Source organism: Cavia porcellus, unplaced genomic scaffold (assembly GCF_034190915.1).
Source record: "Cavia porcellus strain 051 isolate PalLab524CR breed Dunkin Hartley unplaced genomic scaffold, mCavPor4.1 scaffold_31, whole genome shotgun sequence".
NCBI classification, from domain to species: Eukaryota; Metazoa; Chordata; class Mammalia; order Rodentia; family Caviidae; genus Cavia; species Cavia porcellus.
Genome location: NW_026947514.1, coordinates 36,166,647 through 36,187,020, shown reverse-complemented (window position 1 = coordinate 36,187,020; position 20,374 = coordinate 36,166,647). Strand labels below are relative to the sequence as shown.

Here is a 20,374-nt window from a genome sequence, read left to right as displayed (position 1 = left end):
CAGCAAGACTTTTTTTCAAAGAAATAAAACCCAACCCATCCCTCTGAAAACAAACAAAACAAAACACCCTCCAAGAACAATACAGACAAAACATAAAACTCAAGACCAACCAAACACCAGACAAACAAACAAACAATAGCCCTTTAATCACCAGAAAACTCTGCTTCTACTTTAGGAACCAGAAAAACATATAAACATACTCTCCCAGCCTCTGCTGTGGCTAAGTTGGTCATGTGGCCCTGACATATCCAACCAAGTAGAAGCTGAGGTCAGATGGGGGCTTCAAGAAAGAGTTGCTCTTCCGAACAAAACAAATTTAAAAACTGATAGTCTCCCCTGTCTGTCTTGAGTTCTTGGAGCTTGATTAGTCTTCTTGACACCTAAAGATGGTGGGACAGGAATGAGGAGGCTGTGACATTACTGAGATGCTACATAGCAATAACGTTATCTGTGTCTATTCTGGGCTATGTGTCTTGTGAGAAAAAACCTGAGAAAAGTACAAACCTATGTTTGTATTTCTTATGTGAGAAAAAAATCACCCTTCTTTGATTCCTCTACTAGCAAAAGCTTCTGCTATGAGAGCCCCAAAGCCTAAAATATCAGTGGAACTTAATAGTGTAGTGTGACGGAGAGCCCAGGTGTTGATGGTCGCTGACTCCTGAATTCAACAGTGTCTGAGAGCGGTTCATACCCTTGAACTGTTCAGTTATTAGATATGGTGCATTCTTTTTCTGCTTACAGTGTTTAGCTTGGCTTTTCTGTTGCCTGAAATGAAAAGAATCCTGATATAATTCCCATTACGCATGGTACAATGACATTTTGATGGATGATGACCCACATGTATGACAGTGGTCTCATAAGAGGTTAATAAAGCTAAAAAAATCCCAGTCACCCCTATTTTTACTGTACTGTGTGTGTCTTTTTTTTTTTTTTTAAACAGGATTTCACTATACAGTTCAAGCTGTCCTTAAACTACTTTGTAGACCAGACTGTCCTCAAACTCACAGGGACTCTCCTGCCCTAGCCTCCTGAATGCTGGGATTACAGGCGTGTGCCACCATGCCTGGCCCCGCTGTACCTTTTCTATGTTTAAATATGTAAATAGCATTACATTATAGTTGCCCGCAACCTTCAGTACAGTAACACCTTGAACAGGTTGGTACTCTAGGAGCAGTCAGATGTGTGCTATGACCTGTGTGTATACTGGGTCCCACTGTGGAGGTTTGTGTGTGTGCACCCCATGGTGTTTGCACACTGATGGCAGCACCTAGCCAGGCATTTCCCAGAGTGCATTCCTGCCATTAAGCAATTGGACACATGGCTGTATTGATAAATAGACAGGTAGGCCGATTTTATTTTCCTCTCAGTCCCCCTTAAAATTTTATGATGCAACAAATGAGTAAAATGATGGGCTGGAGGTGTGTACTTGGTGTGAGCAAGGGCCTGGGTTCAGCATTCAGTCCCCAGCAGTGCACACACACTCAGCGTCAAAGCAAGGAAGGAAGGAGAAAAAAGAACAATAGTAAGACTTGAGCAGAATTGTTTTAAAAATGTTACTATGCTTGAAGGCCCCTTGTTCAGAAACCCGGTCTTAGCCTCCCTGGTGCAGGATGCTGGTGTGGGGTACCGAGAACAGTAAGTAGCACAATTGAGTTTTGCCTTCTAAGCAGTCCAGCACATTTCGGGGTCCTTTTCATTCTCTTCGCCTCTCTTCCTTAGCTGTGGTGTGGCCCATGCTAATTAATCATGAGGGGAACCCATCAGGTTGTTCTACCGGCTTACCCTCAGGTCTGTGGGCCGCAGCCCTCTTGTACTTACTGATCTCCAGGGTTTCGTCCTGTTGGACGGACCATTGCATGCAGTCCTGCTGCAGACCAGCGTTAATGGGCAATTGCCACAGGGAGATAATACAGGAAGAAAAATGGCTAAAAATATTCAGTGAATCACACAAAATTACCTCTCTTAAAACCTACAGTGTATTCCTATTGCCATAGCAACCCCAGCTAGTAGAAGCAAAGCTGATTTACAGCAGGCAGCCCCCAGCACTCACTGTGGCCACGGAGTCTCCAGGCCAGGTGTTAGCCCCGGGAGGAGGGCGAGCCTGCTTTGGAAATGGGAGGTTTCTCTCCAGCTTCCCTTCAGGGGTGTTTCCGTGGCCAGGGAACTGGTTCCTTTGGTTCACACAGGCCATCTCTTCCCAGACTCCCTTCTGAGAGGGTGACCGTGTCTAACCTCTGACGGTGCCCTGCCTTCCACTCGCACAAGTGCTGGCTATGGCAGCAAGTCCCCAGGGGCCAAGGGGCTGGCATGTGAGGAGGACGTGGGTGCCAGACCAGCTGAGTGCAGACCAGAGGAGAGGACTTCTAGCCACCTTTCCCCTGCTTTTCTCCTGTGTCTCCCTCCTGCTTACCTCGCCTGACCCTTTTCTCCCTCCCATCAGCCCACTGTGCAGCTCACCGGCCACACCCTGGGTCCAGGACAAGTGAGGAGTGGTGCTTTGACATACAAGATGAGGCTGCTTTCTAGAAAGATGACAAAAATGTAACAGGATACACATTTTGTTGTTGTGTTGGAGTGTAAATTCATTGGCTAGTACTAAGTGTTTTGTCATAGTGTTGTTGCAAATGAGGTTCTGGAAAGTTCCTTGTCCTATCTTCTTTACAGCATCCTGTGCAGCCAATAGCAGCTGTGGTGCTGAGCTGAGTTCCCTGCTGAGAATGCCTCTGCTGCTGGGCAGGTTGGGGGCTGGGAGAGTCAAGGCCAATAGAACCTTAGAGGAAAGGCTAGGAATACAGCTCATGCAAGGCTGAGGTCTGACCCTAGGACCACAGACACACAATTGAAGAAAGAAAGGCAGTGGTGGTAGGGGAGAGAGAGGGAGAAGAAGGATGGGAGGAAAGAAGGAGGGATATTTGAACAGTTTCAGAGTAGTTTCTCAGAAAATATTGAGTTCAAAGAGAAAAATAACTTTCTGGTAGAGAGGCATGTCAGACCCACCTGAGCCTAGTGATCAAAATTAACCAGGGACAAAATGGAAATAATCAATGTAATGTGCCCCCTTTGTGGGCACTAAAAAGAGACATGTTACTGTTTTTGTGATACTCCCATCCTACTTGCAGAACCTGAATCTGATGTGAGGAAACACAGACAAACCCAAAACGAAGACCACTCTGTTAAATAAATGGCTTTTATTTTTAAAAAAGAAAAAGACTGAAGAGCGATTCTAATTGAATGAACCTAAAGAGACATGGTAACATAGGATCTTGGATTGGATTCTGGATCAATTTTTTTTCTTCTCTGTCTATAAAGAACATAATTAGGAAAATTTGAAAACCACACATAGTTTAAGCAATAGCATTACATCAATATTTTCCCAATTTGGATAAAGCATGAGGTTATGAAAGAAATGTTCATTTTTTTGTTTCTTAGAAAATATAGGCTGGGGGCTGGGGATTTAGCTCAGCGGCATAAGTACCTGCCTTGCAAGCAGGCGGTCATGAGTTCGATCCCTGGTACCAACAAAAAAAAAAAAAAAAAAAAAAAAAAAAAAAAGAAAAGAAAAAGACAGAAAATATAGGCTGGAAGTTTAGCTGTGTAAGTGCCTGTCTGGCAAACGTGAGGTTGTGATTTCAATCCCCAGTACCAAAGTATATATATATGCTGTAGTTCTTATGGAGAAAGGGGGAACTTATCTGCATCTTACTCTCAAATGGTTCTGAAAAATATGTATGGGGGAGGGAAAATGTTAAGCAAATGAAGTTAAGTGTATTCAATACTTTTTGTGTAAGAAATACTTTGTGCTTTTGTGTAAGTCTGAAATTATTTCGAGAAACTTCATTTGCAGACTCCAAACCCCCAACCCCTCTTTTCCCTTTGGTATGGAGATTGATCCCAGAGCCTTCCTACTGCAATCTATTTCTGCCTCTTTTTGTTTTAAAATTTGAGATAGAGTCTTGCTAAGTCAGTGGTCCAGACTGGACTTGGAATTGAGATCCCCATCCCCCAGCCTCCCAGAGTGCTAGAATATCAGGTCTACCCCATTCCTTTTGAAACAGGACCCCTTTATGGAGTCAGTTCAAGCTAGCCCTGAACTCACAGAGATTCTCCTGCTTCAGCCTCCCAAGTGCTGATTACAGGGGTGTGCCACTATGCCCAGCTCCAAGGCCTTTTGAGTGAATTTCTTGTATTCTTTTCTTCATTCTGATGCTAAATCTTACTATGTAGGCCCTCTCAGCTCCCTTCACAAAGCAGAATCTACATGTACAGGAGTGTGAGCAGGGCATGTGGGTGTGAGTATGTAGGTGTGCATGTCTGAATGCAGCTACTCTCTCAGAGTGTCACAAGAGACCAGTCATAAAGCCAGGATACAGTTAACTGTTACAGTGCCAACTCCAACCAGTGAATGAAGTCAAAGGCCCCTGGCTGACCCTTCCAGGTTTCTCAGGGAGGAGAGGGAATGGATGGGGTGGGGACACTGACCCGCTCAGCGAGGGCCAGGAAGAACAGCAGGGTGGAGTTCTGGTCTCCATAGCTGTGCACACGCGTGCACACTCCCCCACAGCCTTCTTGTTTTCCTATTTCCTGGAATCTTTTCAAACCTTGGTGTGTGGGGAAGGAGCCATTTCACCAGCTCTCTCCCAGCAGGGGCAGTTTGGTCCCCTGAGGCTCAGAGTGCGGTCCAGTATAATTCGGGTTCCACAAGGTGGGAGTAAGGCGGGGTTGCCAGGCAGAACAGTGGGAGAACAGGTGCCCCTTGCTTTATTTTGGCCCACCCTGTCTAGAACCTTGTAACTAGATCCAAGGACCTGGGATACAAATCCTAAAGCACCCCAGTGCCTGCATGACATGGAGATCATGATCATGATGCAGAGAGACTCCAAGAGAAGGTTTGCATGTGCTACGTTAGATTTTACGCCCCTCCTCTGTCCAGTAGCCGCCTTAGCTCACTCATTTCAGTACAGTGAGTGGCAGTGAGGTGGAGAGTGGTTCTGCTATTAATAATGATCCTGATCGAATGAAGTGATGCCTTGATTCCTTCCCCACACTCTAGAACAGGAGAAGACCAAACGATGCTCAAGGCAGGGGCCCCTCTCCCTTGCACATCAGCCTTTCTGTTCAGCTCCAGCTGGCATGTGCTTGGAAAGAGCCTTTGAGGAAGAAAAAGGAGTCATTTTTGATTCTGAAAAGATACTTGTCGTAATTCACCAAACACTAGCTAGATATGAGTTACATAAATCAAATAGACATAAAGCTTCAGGCTGTGAAAAAATTAAATATTTAAGAGCTGATCAGCCTTTATCTAAGCAGATTAGACTGAAAATGAAGACATGAAGTCTAAACCCTTTATAAAGAAAGGCCCCAGTTGCTACATCCCTGTGGAAAGAGCTGGCCCCACAGCTGGGCCCAAGGGTGTGTATAGATTCCAGAGAATCAGAATCCCTGCCCACTGTGTGTCTCTTTTGCCTGCATCCTGTCTTTCAGATGACTTTGCTTCTAAGAGATTGGGTGCAAAATTGCAGCATAGTTTAGCAATCAAGTGGATTCAGGTGATGAATAGCTGGATATTAAATTGAGGCCTTACTTGGCGCTGGACAGCCCTTAGCTCTCACACGGGAGCAGACAGAGGAGCCTGTAGTCAGGGTCTTCCCCTCTGGCCTGGTTCATCCAGACATCCAGGACTCAATGAGGAGAAAGAGATTTTAATTTTTTGGAGGTCCCCTTATAGAAATGTATCATGAAGTCTATAGGGAAAATGCACTATTTCCTGGGCAACCTATGCATTCTTTTCTTTTCAGTCTGAAGAAGCACTTCAGACCCAATATTTGTAACATTAGCTGAGATGTTCCCACAGAGATCTCAAAGCTCATATCCCACAGACTTGAGAAAGAACGACTGCATTTAAGGAGAAGCAGATGCCTTGTGGGCGCCTACCATACTGACCTCTGCGTCAGAGGGAGGAGTCAGGCAGAGAGGTCTGAGTCCTGGCACTTCTCTCCAGAAATGCAGGTGATGGCCAGATGATAATCACTGTGGTATTCAGTGCTGTAAGTTCTACCAGGAATCCCATTTCCCACATTCCCCATGGTAGTGTCCTCTCTGAGTGTATTGCTTGGAGCTGGGCAAAGTTATTGATTATATGTGATCTTAAGCCTCTCTTCTGGTTCCCTGAGCCCATGCATAATGTGATACCATGACGACCTGTGTGTCTTGATTACAGAAGAACCCTATAATCCCTTTGACCACCTATAGCATTTACTATAATTAGTTAGGGATGGGTTGAGTTTCCTTGCCTCTCCTCCCACCAAGAGCTGGGTCTATTTTCTCTTTCTTTGAATTCAGAATGACCCTGAAATTAGCTGATAGGCAGAATGCACTGGAAGAAAATGGTGTAAGTGCCAACAACTAGAAAAGCTGGCAGCTTCCAAGTTGGTCTTTCTTGGTGGTAATTGTTGTGTCTGGCTACACTGAGATTTCCCCTGGGACAAGTAACCCTGAGCAAACCCTGTGGAGAAAAACTGGGGCATCAGAGACCTAACTGACCCTTTTTCAGGTCAATCACCACTGCCAGAATAGGAAAACCACCCAACAGAGCCCTGTCCAAACTGCCGACCCACAGAATTGTAAGCAAAAGAAGATTTAAACCAGCGAGGGTTAGAGTGATTTGGTATCTTGTAACAGATGACTGAAACACAATGAAAGCCAAGGGACTGCACCACACAGCAGCAGCAGGATACTGATGTTAAAGCTTTTTATGTCATTTAAATAACCAAAACTCTGCTGAGGCGGGAGCAGAGCCCAGAAAAACTCCTGGCTCCAGCTCTTTTCTCCTGTATATTCTGTATATCTCCTATCCTTGTTTGGCTATTATACCTTTCTATCTTTTCCTAGTACTGGGAACTGAACCCTGAGAACTGAACCCAGGGCCTTTACACTGAGCTTTATCCCCAGCTTCTTCCTCTTCCTCTTCCTCTTCCTCTTTCTCTTCTTCTTGTTCTTCTTGTTCTTGTTCTTCTTGTTCTTGTTCTTCTTGTTCTTCTTCTTCTTCTTCTTCTTGTTCTTCTTGTTCTTGTTCTTCTTGTTCTTCTTCTTCTTCTTCTTCTTCTTCTTCTTCTTCTTCTTCTTCTTCTTCTTGTTCTTCTTGTTCTTGTTCTTCTTGTTCTTCTTCTTGTTCTTCTTCTTGTTCTTCTTCTTGTTCTTGTTCTTCTTCTTCTTCTTCTTCTTCTTCTTCTTCTTCTTCTTCTTCTTCTTCTTCTTCTTCTTCTTCTTCTTCTTCTTCTTCTTCTTCTTCTTCTTTTTGAGACAGGTCTTGGCTAAATTGCTAAGTTTCCCAGGCTGTGCTTGAATGTGTAACCCCCAGGCTTCCAGAGCGCTGGGATTATAGGGGTGCATCACCATGCCTAGCTTTATTTTACTTTAAAAGATATAACAAGAACACCTGTGAGCAATCTAGTTGTCCAACAGCAGGGGCCAGGGTAAGAAATTTATGGTACATCCATTCAGTGAAAAAAACAATTTGAATTTCTTAAAATTAATGCCATAAAATGGTATTTGTGGCCACTGACGGATAGTCCTAATACATATTACAAGACCCAATGCTACTACAAAAAGTCTTACAGGCAGCACTCAAAGCTGCATGGAAAAGGACGTGAACATATGCAACCGGGCAGTGGATATGTGGAATCCATGCTCTTGTCTGAGTTTCCTGAATTAGTGTGTGCAGACTTTTGCAATGCTGACACAGCGAGAGAAGTGTTATTTAGGAGATAAAAGTAGAGATGGGATGGAGGGATCTGTCAGGCCTCAGGGTGAAGAATTGAAATAGGCTGAAAAATGTGACTTATATCAAAATATCTGTGGTTTCTTGGAGCCCCCACTCAGCATTTGCTGTCTATGCACAGAACTGACAACACCACCTCTGTCCAGAGCAAGGAAGCAAGGCTCATGCAGATTCTTAAGTGGTAAAAGGATCAGAGGAGTCAGGCAAGATTGTGGTGTTATAGAGGGAGAGGCCTTGTCTGGACTCTACCATCAGGTATTATTTGTTAAGCATCCTCTTGCCAGGCAAGGCCTGGATTCAACCCCCAGCACCACAAATTAACAAATCAACCAACCAACCAACCAGCTAGCCATGCTGTTACTTTAATGAAGTAGGGTTCTGTTCCCTTTATCATTCACAGATTTTTCAGCGGAAGCAGACTTCCCTTCCTAAAATGCTACAAGGCCTGCATTCCTCTGAAAGGGTCACAGTGTTCCTAGGGATGCAAAGTGCTGGTTGTTCTCTGGACTTTCTTTTCTCTCTTTTTCTTTTCTTTTTTTCCTTTCTTTCTTGGTGTTTTTGAGACAGACAGCTCAGGGCTGGCCTTGAGCTTACTTTGTAGCCCAGGCTGGTTTCTAACTCACAACAATCTTCTTGCCTCACCACCCTGAGTACTGGATTACTGGCGTGCACCACCAGGCCTGGCTCTCTGGGCATCCTGAACACAAGAGTCCCGAGGATGTCTGTCATCTCACATCCCTTTTTCTTGTCTATTGGAAACACAAGCTTGGGGACCACCTCCCCCCATTCTGTGCTTGTTGTTGGACATGCCAAGCGGGGGCACCTGACCCAGGCATGGCAGGTGGCACAGTCCATTCTCCAGGCCTTGAAGGAAAAAGCCACCCACAGGCAGGCACAGGACTGAGCACAGGACTAGAGACTTTTGTTGGAACTGTTGACTCAGGGGGCAGGGAGGACTGTTTCTATTTGAGTTGCTAAGTGGAGAGGTCACCTGCTGAGAGCTGCTTGCAGCCACCTGTGCCACCTCACAGAGAGTCTGCCTGGGAGAAAGTCAACACTGAAATCAGAGGTGGGGGGAGGAAGACAGAATCAGATTTTTTGAGATCACCTTTTGGAAATCTGTATCCAGCTACTCCAGAATTTACTCATGGATTTCTCATTCTTTTCTTTCTCTCTTAAGACAGTTTGAGCTGGAGGAAGGTGGAGCTCGAGTGAGATCTCTAAGATTGGAGCGAGCTTTTCCTTTTGAGACGGGTCTCACTACATCACTAAGTTACCCAGGCTGGACTTGAATTTTTGATCCTCCTACCTCAGCTACCTCCCAGAGAGTTAGGGTTACTGGCACTTGCCCACCACACATGGCCACTTTACATCTTGTTTGTTTTGCAGTGCTGAAAATGGACCCATGCTAGGCCAGTGCTCTGCTACATCTCCAACTAGGGCTTCTGAAGGAAAGTCACACAGTCACATTTTCACTTCATCACAGCCTTTTGAAGTAGTCTGTATTACTATTTCTGTCTTGCAGAAGAGGAAACGGAGGCTCAGACACTTTGGGAGAAGTAGGCACAGGCCCAGGGCTGGGGAGCAGCAGAGTTGAGACACAAATCCAGGTTCACTCTTCCTCCCTCTCTTATTCCCTACCTCTCTCCTCCCCTCCCTCTCTTCCACACTCTTTCCCTCCTTCCCTTTCTTCTGTCCTTGCTCTTGCAGTGCTACAAGGCTGGGATTGAGCCTCAGGCCTCATGCATTCTAGATACTGAGTTATACCACCAACCCCAAGTCCACACTCTTTACTACACAAAGAAGCTTTTTGGGGTGCATCAGATTTGAGGGGGCAGAAGAGGTAGGGTGGGATTTTGGCAAACACGTGCCTCAGTGACAATGACTATAGCCCTCCTTCCATCTATGCTGGGAATGGGATCCAGGACCCCCTGTGGATACCCAAATTCTTAGATGCCTAAGTCCTTCAGATAAAATGGTGTAGGTTTACCTATAGCCTGTGCACATCCTTCTGTATATTTAAAGTCTCTAGATTACTTTTACCTAATACAGTGCAAATGCTATGAAACTAGTTGTTATATAGTATTTTTTAATGACATGAAGCAAATATGTACATATTAATTTTTCCTCTTAGTATTTTCCCTGCTTGGTTGGATCTGCAGAGGAGGAATCCATGGATACCAAAGGCTGACTGTATTTCAGGTGTTTTGCCTCTTTCGTGATTGCTCAGTAGTGCACTAAATCCACAGCAATAACAATAATATGCAGTGTTTGCCATGTTCATGGCTGGGGCTAAGTAAGCTTGTGTTATTATCCCTCTCCTTTTGCTTTGCCCAGTATTCATATGAGGAGGTATTATTATGTCATAATTTAACTAAGAAGATTAAGTAAGCAAAACTGAGAAAAGTGAAGCCATTCACCGTAAGTGGCACAGTGACCCCTTGGCCTTCTTAGTCACCAAACCACAATGGTTTGTATATTGATTCTGTATCCTGCAACTTTGCTGTATTCATTTATCAGTAGCAGGGGCGGGTGGGCTTTTCAGCCTTTTCTCTATAGACCACCACTGGCAAACAGCAATGATTTAATCTCTTCCTTTCCTGTTTGGATGTCTTGTTTCTTTCAGTTGTCTGAATGCTCCGACTAGGACTTCCGGTGCTGTGTGGAATACACAGCAAGCCTCCTTGTCTTGTTCTGGATCTCAGAGAAAAGGCTTTTACTTCTCTACTGTTGAGTAAGAGGTCAGCTGTGGATTCATTCCATGGCTTTTCTTGTGTTGAGGCACATTCTTTCCGTCACAAATTTGTTGAGTATGTTTCCTATGAAAGGAGTTTGAATTTTGTCAAATTTTTTTTCTGCATCTATTAGATGATCCTCTGGCTTTGGTTAATACGGTGTATCCCAATGATTATGCGGAAGCGTCCCTGCATCCTGGGAATAAATTTCACTGGAACGTGGTAAGTGATACTTGTAACGTGTTATTGAATTTAACTTGCTAGCAATTCAGTGAAAGGTTTTTGCATCAGCAAGAATATTGGCCCATATTTTTCTTTCCTTTGGTGTCTTTGTTTGGCCTTGGTATCAGAGAAGTGCTGGTCTCATTAAAAGAGTTGACGGTATTCCCTGCTCTTGGAGTTTATGGGTGAGTTTGCCCTCTTAGTGAATACGCTGATACTCATTGCCAACTGCCAGTTGACCTTTTGGCCTTTCAAGTGGACTGGGAAGATGTAGTGCTAGATTTGTCTTTTCCATTCTACTTCTTTCCTCCTGATTACGGGGGCTGAATTCCCTAAAACTCCACACAGGACGTGGCATTTTGTCTTTTCTCCCTGGCTGGGCAGGCAGCAGCAAAGTGTACAGATGTTTCCAGATGACCCTGCCAGCCCTGGCTTCCAGTTGTCTGGGTCCTGCTGGTGCTTGGAAGCCCAGAGCTAACATTGAGATGGAACAGGGAAAGCGGGGCCCTGGCAAGAATGAGGGCCGGCACCCCCTAAGCCCTGGAAGACTTTTCTCTGGGGCTCTCCCTACTTCACCTGGCCTCCCCCTGTACATCCTGTGGGGAGCACTGCAGCTCTTCATCTGTTTATTTTACAAAGTGCTGCCCTCTGTTGTAATCACCTGACCGCACAGAGCACATAGTCTAAAAACAAAAGTTAGAACACAGAGGATTGGCAATGATGCTGGTTTTTTTTAAAAATTAGCGCTAAAATGCCACTTTAAGGCTGGCCTGAGGCTCTGTCACTGGAGGGTCAGGAGGGGCTTCTTTAGCTCCTGTGAGCTGTTTGCTGAGAAGCTGACTCTAGTCATCTTCCTCAGACTTCCTGAGTCTTATGACTCAGCTCCAGGCCAGCACTAAGCCTTTATTTCCTTCTTGTCCCTGGCTGTGGGTGGCTCGCAGGAGGCTTTGACAAGGACAGAGCAGCCAGCCTTTTCTAAGTGTCCAGTTTAGGAGCCATCATTTGTAGTGGGTGACTAATAATATTTGACGATGATAATGAAAGTTTATCTTCCTTTGGCTGTACTGGGGATTGAACTCAAGGCCTCCTACATAGTAGGCACTACTGAGCTGCATCCCCAGATATTTTAATTTTATTTTGAGACAGGGTCTTGTTATGGTATCCAGGCAGATCTTGGAATCTTCTTGTCTCAGCCTCCGAAGTAGCTGGGATTGCAGGTCAGCACTACCATACCAGCTGACAGCAGCTTCTTCTCTGTCAAGGGAGGTATAGTAGCTCATTACTTAGGTCTCTGCAGCTTTGAAAGATATGTACTTAGGATCAGAGGGCAGGAGGGGAGGCCAAGGCAGTCACACGTTAACCAGGTGGGAAGAGAACTCGGGAAGAGGAAGCACCACGCTGAAGTCCCTGCAGGTGGGTTGAAGATCTGTCTGCAGCTGGTCTTCACTTGCTGGTTGCAGAGGTGCAGGTAGCTTTGCCTAAAGACTGCATGGTGAACCAAGGCTTGAGGGAGCTGAGCTATCAGCTCCAGTTTCTTCAGCCCCTGAGTGATCTGCACCAGCTCACAGGACTTCTCTGCACTGCAGTTTCCCTCACTAGTGAAAGGAAGAGCGTGGCCTGCTCTAGATACTCCCCTTACAGTACTGTTTAACGGTTGCTAATTCTCAGAGCTCTAGGCATCCCTGTCAAACATTTACCCATGGTCTTCTTGCTGCCAGGTAACAGGAGGGATCTCTCATCAAAGCAGCACCTCGCAGTCTCAGCATCATAGGTTGGGGGAGGAGAGTGTGGGCTCTGGTTTGCATTTATCACCTTTCCTACTGCTGAAGTGGTTGACCTTTGGTCAGGTCTCTTGGGCCCCCAGGTGGTCACTGTGGAATTTGGTAGCTCCCTTCCACCTGCAGAGCCTCCCAGGCTCATGCAGGGACACAGAGAAAACAGCATGGAGGTTTCTTTTGTGGGCTCACTCAGGCCTGCTGTCTGTTACCCAGCACAGTGTTCCCCACTTACCCAGCATGTTCTCTTCAGCTCTGCTGCCCATCTGTCACAGGAGGCTGTCACAGCCCAGCTGGAATTAACTTTGTCTTTGCCTCTGCCCCATTCACTGGGCAAACGTGTACATTCGGCATGTCAGCCGTGGAAATTCTCTGGCCCTCTTTGCTCTCTCCTGAAATGGGAAACTCTGTGCCTTTGCAGAAAGCTTTCCACTGCCCAGCAAATGAGTCCCATGAACTGTTTGTTATGATGCACAGCGCTCTTGTGTTCTCAAGAGGTTTATGATGCTGGTGGTGAAATGAAACACATGTATGTGAGACACTTCAAAAACAACCAAGCATAGTATGCTGTCAGTGTTATCACTGGGTGCCAAAGCGTGAAGGCCAGAAATACCACTGCTCACACTGGTGGTTGACGTGACTCACACCGAGCATGTGTACACATCTCACTTTGACTTCCTCACAAACCTGGGAGGCAGGGACTAGTGTCTCCACTTTATGCACCAGTAAATAGAGCCAAAACAGTTTAATTGGCTCCTACTCTCATAGACGGCAAGACAGCCCAGTTCTGTTCAACTCCAAAGTCAGTGCATTTGACGCTTTTGTAAACTCCATGGAAGGGGTATGAGGCATTAGGGCTGTTTCAAAGAGCCCAGTTTAAAAAACAAACTATATAAATATATTATTGCATGCTGCACCTTTTAGGGACAGAAACATCTATAGGGAAAGCTACATTCGATGCCTGCTTTTCTTAGGATGGGAGTGCTGAAGGGTTCGGAGGGTTGTGCAGGTCAATCTTGACCATTCCCAAGGGGTGAAGGTGGTGTTATGAAAGAATGGAGAAAGAGGAAAGGAGAGAAAGTGAAACACACACACACACACACACAGCAATGTTAGTGCTTTTCAGCGCAATACAAGAGCAAAATATAAAAGTCTCACACACTGGGAAAGGAAAAAGGAACTTATAATAGGGGCAGGAGGAAGTGAGCTTTGCCCTTCTACTGCCATAAGGTCCTGTAATTTATTCTCGGGCAAAAACTCTTTCAAGTAACAAAGAAAACCCCCAACCACAGCCTAAACCCTGTGCACCTAACAGGGCTCCTGTTTTTCCGATGTCTTCTGTCCTGCTCTTGTCCCTGTGTGATCCCTGCGGGCCACACAGCATGTCCCTGATGCAGGCCTGGTGGCTTACATCAGAGTCTCATACAGCTGGGGGCTTCAGGAGGGCAGGGGCCAGCTTTGACCCTAATCTGCATCCCTTGAAGCCAGTTTGTCCCTCGCAGCTACTATTCGTTAAAAAGAAGTGAAATCAGCAGCATCCTGTGGTGCTCTGCCTGTTTTTAGCCCTTGTTTCTTTTTCTGATCTGTGTTTTTTGGAAAGTAGCAATGATATAGGAAGAGAGAACAACAGAGAAGCCCCTTGGTAGTTATAAAAGGAAATGAATGTGAAGCCATCTTCTTCTTTTTTTTTTTTTAGCCCTGGGTTGGATCTGTCCCAGATGGGATCCCCATTCTTAGAAGAATAAAAAAAGGTGGGGGTTGGGGAAGCATGAAACTCCTCTCCCCTTTGGGGTATCCTAGAGGGTCTGCCTCACAGAGGACTGCGGGTGGGGTGGAGGGGACTGCTCAATTTCATTGTTTTGTTCTCTGGTCCTTCTCCCCGGCACACTGTTCAGGGCACACATGAGCAGTCAGCTGTGAAAAGCTCTAATGGACTTGGCACTCCTTTGGGAACAAGGCGAGGCTCTGCTGGGGCTCAGGATCAACATCTCTTTCACTTCAGCAGGCTTTGTTTCTGGAATGGGAATTGAACTCCCTCAGGTGGCCCCAGTGCAGAAGGATTTTGTGCTGCCAGCAGCTGCAAGGCCTTGGTATCCAAAGGGACCTGGACTGGCCTAAGTCTTAGGAGGGGCGCTGGCTCCTTGAGGGCCTCAGAAACCTTGAGCTTCCTACATAGAGGGGAGGGCAGGTGACAGGGCCTGGGACCAGTGTAACACTGGGATTACTTGTGGCTTCCAGACAGTTGAGACAGCTCCCGGGCTGGAAGGGACCATGTGCTTCTGTGGATCCAGACCTGGAGGCCTTGGACTCACGACCATATTCTTTATGGGAACCATGGAGTGGGCCAGTCTCTCACAACCTTTAAGCTTCCCGAGGTGTTCCATAAAGAGTCCTTACATTGGGGCTGGGATGATAGGAAAGGGCATCTAATCCATTTATCGATCATCTATCTAAAAATAATAGCACTAACAATAATAGGAGAAAGAAGCAAGGGTTCCTTATTTACTATATACTAGCCTCTGTGCTAAACGCCTTGTTTTAAAATAAAGTGGCGTGCGTCTGTAATCCTAGCATTTGGGAGGCTGACGCAGGAGGATCATTGAGAATTAGAGACCAACCCGGGCTACAAAGTGAGCTCAAAGCCAACCTGAACTGAATAGTGAGACAGGGTTTAGCTCAGCGGCATAGGTGTCGGCCTGGCAAGCACGAGATGGTGAGTTCAATTTCTGGTACCAAGACAAAGACAAAAATAAATAAATAAATGCCTTGTTTCATTGTGTTATTTATTTTTCTTAGTACATGTTTCAGTAGTTTATATTCCTTTTGGAGAGTCGCCACAGGCACATAACAGATCTTAATTCCTTTTTCATCCCCTTTCTCTCTCTTCCTTCTCTCCCCCTCCTTCCATCTGAGGATGATCATTCTTCAAATGTAACTCCATGCAGAGACTGGGAGGCGGAGGGTACTGGTTCATGCCTGGGGTGCCTGTACGTTGTTTCAATCAATTTTCATAATTACGCAGGGTAGTTGGTGTCATTCTTGCTTCACAGAAAAGGAAACAAAGCCTCGCAGAGGCTACATTGTTTGCACAGGGTCACACAGTAAATAGAGGAGCTGGATTCGAAGATGTTTCATTTAACCTCTTGTGTTTTAATCTGAAATCTAAAGAGCCCACTTTAAACTGAACCTCTACTTCCCAATTAAAATGCCACTAGCACGCTTTTTATTTTTTAAATACTTGAGTATAATATGAGAAATACATTTAGAAGCCAGTCTGATTCTTAATGTTCCCTTGTCAGTGGAAAGAACCAACACCCAGAGAAGTTCATGCTCACAGGTAGGTGGGCAGCGGCAGAGCCAAGAGTGGACCCCAAATCTACTAGAGGAGCACGAGGGATGAGAGTTCCAGGACCAACTGTAAAAAATGTGTGGCACGTCAAGCTGCTGCTCCTCTGTGGACTGTCTCCTTCTTCCTCAAATTCATCCATCTCTCCTCCTTCTCTCCCTTTCCATTTCTGTGTACTCCTGCTCTGAGCCAGCTCTCATAATCCCTGCAAGGTGTCAGCATCATGATAAGGGCCTATGGGAGGATCATAAAATGTTAGCCCACTGGAGGCTATCAGAGGCCACAGGAATCTGAAAACAAGTGTGTGCTGAGACAGATACCACAGGAGGTGCCAGGGGGCCTGGCCACCAGACAGCTGTGCGTGGCGGAATTTGCCTTGGAGCACTCACTGTGATTCAGTGTCTGGTTCCAGATCCATCCCAGCCTTACTAATCCAGATACCCAGTCTTCTCACATCCCCATTTGGCGAGATGCAGGAACACAAATTCAGTAACAAAGCTGAACGGGAGAAATGCAAACACAAAAGCCAATCTATTGCTGCACAGTAAGACATGAGTCAGCTGAACTAATGTCAGCCTGACCAGAGCCTTCCTCTGGTGAGATGAGGTGTGTGGGGAGTCAAGGTATTTACGGGTGGTCAGAGCTCCTGCGGGAGCGTTAGGGGGCGAAGGCCAGGTCTGGGGCTGAATGGCAACCTGACACAGTGAGCAGGCATTCACTGAGCTAGGCATTCTCTCTTCTGGGTCAAGCTGAGACACAGGAGGCCTCAAAGCAGGTCTAAGCAGGAAATGAAGGACACTGAGTGGGATTTTAAGCAAGGGATTTTGCCTATCCATGATTTCTATCCAGATTGAACAAAATAATCCTTAGCTGATTGGTAAGAGAGGGGCAGACGAGAAATCTGGCATATGGGATTTCCAGACTGCACCCCTTCTTTCTAGGCTTCCTCTCTTGGCCACGCCCCTCTCCCCGCTTCTGCTTGATACGTTGTAGAATAATTCTCTCAATCTGGATATTCAGGGGCTCTCCTAGCCGAGCCATTCTGTCTCTTTAAGGTGATTCCAAATATCTCTGTTCTGCTTAGTTAAGTAATGAAGTTATTATTGTAATTCCGTCACTGTATCTTCCTCACTTTCCCATGGCTTATAGGACCAGGCTGGGACACTACATGAGGCTTTCATGAGCCAACCTAATTCAGCCTCACTTGAATTCAAGGCAGGAAAGCGGACTCATGAGCAGGTAAGGATGTCTCAAAGAATTATTGGAATCGGCTTTATTAGGAGGGATTTATTTATTTATTTTTCTTTTGGTGCTAGAGATCAGAACCAAAACTTTACACATCCTAGGTAAGTGCTGTACACCTCAACCCTTTGCATATATTTGTTTGTTTAATGTATTTATTTATGCTTTTGTTTGGTTGGTTTCTTTTTTGTTGTTGTTTTGAGGCTGGGTCTCACTGTGTAGAACAGGTTGGTTTTGAATTCACAACGACCTTCTTGCCTCAGCCTCCTGAGTACTGGGATTAAAGATGTGAGCCATCATACCTGGAAACTCCTTGCATTTGAAAAAGTACTCATGAACATGGGAAACGTGAGATCCAAAGGTGTGTCTCTCAAGTGGTAAGATTTCAGTTTAATTGTGTGGTGACAAAGGGGATTAAATAATGTCCCCCTCCAAGTATCCACATCCTAAACCCCAGAGCCTGTGACTCTCTTGCCTTGTATGGGAAAGGGACTTTGCAGATGTTATTAGTAGGGATCTTGAAATGTAGAGATTTTTCCTGAATTGTCTCATTAGACTTAAGATTCTTACTAGAGCAAGACAGGAAGGTCAGGAGAGAGGGGAGATGACAGAAGCCAAAACTGACATGATGCACTTGAAGACAGAGGCCAGAGAACAAAAAAACCAAGGAAGTAGAGGGACTTGGAGTCAGAAAAGCCAAGGAAACTGTTCTGCTCTAGAGCCTCCGACGGGAACGTAGCTTTTGATTTTAGCCCCTTAAGACCTCATTTTGGACTTCTAATCTCCAGAATAAATTTGTATTGTTTTCGGCCACTAAATTTATGATAATCTATAATGATAATCCTAGGAAATAATATGAAAGATATTTTGGGATAGTGGCTCCTTTCCAAACCCTTTGATCATAGAAGACAGTGGCTACCTGAAGACCGTGTGAGGGTAATGTTTTTGGTCACCAATTTGGGGTCAGCACAAACACCAAAGGACTAGAAAGTACAGGTTTTTCCCTGGCCATCTGTCCCACTGATATAGGAGAAATAGAACTCCTGACCTGCTGGATGTCAGATACCCCAAGTTCGTGTCTCCCCAAAATTGAACATAATTCCAAGAAACAATGCAGGCTATAAAACAATGCAAGACCTATTGAGAGAGAGAGAGAGAGAGAGAGAGAGAGAGAGCGCTCCTGAGAGACAGGAGGAGTCCTGAAAGTGGGCCCTCCACTGAGGCCCTTTGTTAGGGTAATTTATGCAGCAAAGTCTCAATGTGGGTTCAAAGTGGGTCAAGCTATAATCGACCTATAGCATTGTAAGTATAGTCACTAAGATAATATTGATCAAATAAGGAAGTGTGTCATGTAGCAAGAGTCCCTGGAAAGAACAAAGGCATTGTGGGGAAGGAATGGGACCTGATCACTCACCTGGGTGACTGGGCCCCAGATGTTCTGGTCACCCACCTGGGTGACTGATGTCTCTCTGGACTTTATTGGGCCAGGTGATAGCAGTCACAGTACAATCTCAAGTTATTGTTCATCCTTCAGGCAGTTATCTAAACCCGGTTACTGCATCTGTATCTTGAGACCAGGCCTTCAACGGATGTGGCTTTGCCACAAGTGGGATGTGTTCTCATCTGCACTGACTCCCTTGAAAGCCTAGCCCGGTCTGACTCTCTATTAATTTCTACCTAACTTAGCTGCCTGTAATACCGTGACCTGTAGACGACTGCCAAAGAGGGTTTCCGCATGACTAAGCGCTTTCCCAGACCGCATGCTTCTTTGCTCGCCCCCAAGACTTTGGATCGAGACCTCTGTGTTCCCAGGAAGGCAAGTGAGGTCATGAGGCGGCCTCTCCAATTGGGAACAGTTGATGAAAAAATTAGAGTGTACTAAGGCCACCCTTCCTGCTGTACTTCATTGCAAAATCAGCCCCAAGAAAGGGCTTTGAATCTGCTTTGAAGACATCAGGGCAAAAATCTCTCCACGGGAACCTCTTGTCATTTAGTGGGTTTCCTTAGTTCTGTTCTGCACCCTGCAGTGACCCCGACAGGCTCCCAGGGAGTGGTCTTTCTCCGTAAAGCTGTTTGCTTGCTCACCAATTAAGTCACAAGCACTAAATGGAAATGAAGAGGACATCACTTAAAATGTGCCTTAGAATGAAATGGGATATGAAAAGGCTCAAATTCATTTTAGAGACAGCCTTTTCCATCAGAAATCGATACAGCCCTTCCATTCTACAATGTGCTCGTTCATAAAGCAAAAACTGCGCGAACTCTCAATCTAACATTTTCAAAGCTGATATTAAATTCCAAGATTTTATATCTGCTGTTGCCCATTTAGGACTAAGTTATAAATCTGAAATCTCTCCCCAGCTCATGAGTTTGACAGTGCTCGATAAAAACTTTTATAATCAAGTTCAATAAAGAATCACAAATCTCCATCTTGTGATTTTTACCTTACAACAACCTTTGTAAATAACATCTTCCAGCCTTGATGTTTGTCAATATTTGTCATTTTTAAAAAACGATAAAATAGAAATAGATTCTTATCTCGTGGACATGTTAGTAAAGGAAGGACTCAATGAATGTCTTCACAGTGACATTTATAAAGAATGACCATGAAAAGCCAGAAGATGGTATCTTTGGTGACATACTGGTCTGCTAATGATGGCATTCATAGGGAAACAGTAAACGTGGAATCATCTGGAAGTCTTAAAAAAGACTGGTTCTGCCTCACTGGCATTTTTTTCAGACCTAAAGTGGACAATCAGGCACTCACCCTCTCTAAACTCCCTTAGGGTAGAAATAAAAAAGGGCTGATTTCTCCCCCAAGCTTGTTTTACATGAATGCTTTTCTTCAGGATCAGAAACCTTTTTAAAAATTAATAAAAGATATTTTTTATATAAGCAAGTTGGACTCTGAGATATTTTCCTATTTGTTAAAAGAAATCATACCATGTAAAATTGTGTGTGCGTGCGTGTGTATGTGTGTCTGTGTGTGTGTGTGTGTGTGTGTGTGTGTGTGGTCATTGCTTGCGATTCACAGTGGCTGATTTCAAAATCATCTGAGGCTACAAAATCCCAAAATCTAATGATGCTCAACTCTTTTATGTAAAATGTCATAGGATTTACATGTATAACCTGCACACATTCTCCCCTATCTTTAAATCATCTCCAGATTACTTATGATGATACAATATAAAAACTGTATTGATAGTTGTTATACTAGATTGTTTAGAGAATAAAGACAAGAAAAAGGTCCCATATTAATTGTCTTAGTTACTTTCCT

The 20,374-nt window shown here is 45.0% G+C and overlaps 1 long non-coding RNA gene across 2 annotated transcripts in view; it reads left to right on the top strand.

Annotated features, from left to right (window-relative positions):
- The window catches only part of LOC106028223 (uncharacterized), a 30,445-nt gene extending 10,455 nt beyond the window's left edge, over positions 1 to 19,990 (top strand). Inside the window, exons 3-7 of one of the 2 annotated variants that reach the window (XR_001201843.3) lie at positions 10,646 to 10,734; positions 17,005 to 17,094; positions 17,172 to 17,201; positions 17,361 to 17,458; positions 18,784 to 19,990. This is a non-coding gene — a long non-coding RNA (uncharacterized LOC106028223). The remainder of the gene's footprint in view (positions 1 to 10,645; positions 10,735 to 17,004; positions 17,095 to 17,171; positions 17,202 to 17,360; positions 17,459 to 18,783) is intronic. The other variant, XR_001201844.3, reaches the window with a different exon arrangement.
- The last annotated feature ends 384 nt before the right edge of the window (positions 19,991 to 20,374 follow it).